Below are 2,019 nucleotides of genomic sequence, written 5' to 3'. Positions count from 1 at the left end.
CTGAAAATGTCGCATCATACCGACCGATATCACTCCTTCCAAGTTTATCTAAACTTTTAGAGAAACTTCTGCTTAAACGCCTAAAACCGATTATAGAGAGAAAAAATCTTATACCAGAACATCAGTTTGGATTTCGCAACAAACATTCGACAATCGATCAAGTACATCGAGTAATTAATGTGATTAGTAAAGCTCTTGAAGAAAAAAAGTACTGCTGTGGAGTATTCCTTGACGTAGCCCAGGCTTTTGACAAAGTCTGGCACAAAGGATTCCTTATCAAACTGCGTGATCAGCTACCACATACTTGGTGTGCACTTCTTGAATCATACTTGACCGACCGTCAATTTCGAGTCGTACACGAAGAAGCAATAACCGAATGGAAAGACATATCAGCTGGAGTACCGCAAGGTAGTGTTCTAGGACCTATCCTGTACTTACTCTATACGGCTGATATACCAAACGATAACAACACAACATTAGCTATGTTTGCCGACGATACGGCAATTTTATCAACACGTAATAGTCAGCTCACTGCAACAGATAACTTACAGAAGTCAATTAACAATATATTTGCCTGGACAAGACGTTGGAAAATTAAGATCAATGGCGATAAATCGGTGCACGTTAACTATACGTTACGTAAAACCGAAAATATCCAAATAGTATTGAATCAAACACCAATCCCACAAAAAGATTCAGCAAAATATCTTGGAATGCACCTCGACTCTCGTCTAAACTGGAAACACCACGTCTATCAGAAAAAAATTCAAATTAAAGAAAAAATGCGAAAACTTTATTGGTTAGTCGGACCCCGCTCCGAGTTAACCATCGAAAACAAACGTCTACTGTACGTAGCAATTATAAAACCGATCTGGATTTATGGCATTCAACTGTGGGGTTGTGCCAGTAAATCTAACATCGATATAATACAACGCTGTCAAAACATCGCTCTTCGGACCATCACTGCAGCCTACCGGTTCGAAAGAAACAACGCAATTCACCGTGATATGATGCTGCCTACAGTAGCAGACGAAATTCAAAGGTTTGCTCGCAAGCACGAGACGAGGCTAGATCACCATGTCAATACACTAGCCATACAATTATTAGATAACTCCAAGGATATCAGACGTCTTAAGCGTCTGAAACCATACGACTTAGTTTAAGATATTAAATTAAGGCAGGAGCCACTTCATTGGAAGTGTCTCCATCAACGTGTAATATATATATTTTGTATCATAGTATGTAAAATATGTATAATTGTCAAACATATTTATAAAGACCTTTGGGTCGTTTAAATAATAAAGCCCCAGGGCATTTAAATAAAAAAAAAAAAAAATAATACAATAAGTTGAATCAGCAACAATTTAAAAAAAAATATACATAAAATTTCAAATTTTCTTATGTGAGTTATCAAAAAAAATTGATTTAATTAAGCACTGTTTTTGCTTACAAAATCCTTTCCTTAAATTCTATTAAGAATTTTCAATTTTTATCTCTTAAAGTATTAACTAGAACCACTTGTCCACAGAAAGATATTGAAGTAGAAAATCAAAGTATTTTTTCTAATAGAAAAACTGTAAAAAAAAATAATTATACACATTTTTATATGGTCTGTATCAACATTCATTATTAATTAATAATATAAAAAAATACATATGCTTCCTCAAATATGTAAGTTTTGAAGCAGAAGTCGTCGTTAAAAAATCCAAGTCTAAATTAAACAATACATTTGATAAAAGTAATATTAAGACTAGTAGTTAAATCAAATACAATGGACAATAGGTAGTAAGTACTATAAAACAATATTAATGTAAAAAGAAAAATTGGTATATGCTAAAAGCTGTTCAATTTTAATATGTGTCAAATAAATATATATATTGCTTACGTACTAATTATGTATTAAGAAATACGTACCCATTATGTTAATTTAAATGGACAGTTGTAAGAACTGTTAAAAATTGTTACACGTAAGTTTAAACCTACTTATACAAATATTGATTTCAATTACAATTAAAATAA

Source organism: Acyrthosiphon pisum, chromosome A1, assembly GCF_005508785.2.
Source record: "Acyrthosiphon pisum isolate AL4f chromosome A1, pea_aphid_22Mar2018_4r6ur, whole genome shotgun sequence".
NCBI classification, from domain to species: domain Eukaryota; kingdom Metazoa; phylum Arthropoda; class Insecta; order Hemiptera; family Aphididae; genus Acyrthosiphon; species Acyrthosiphon pisum.
The sequence above is the reverse complement of the archived record's forward strand: the minus strand, read 5'-3'. Positions refer to the sequence as shown.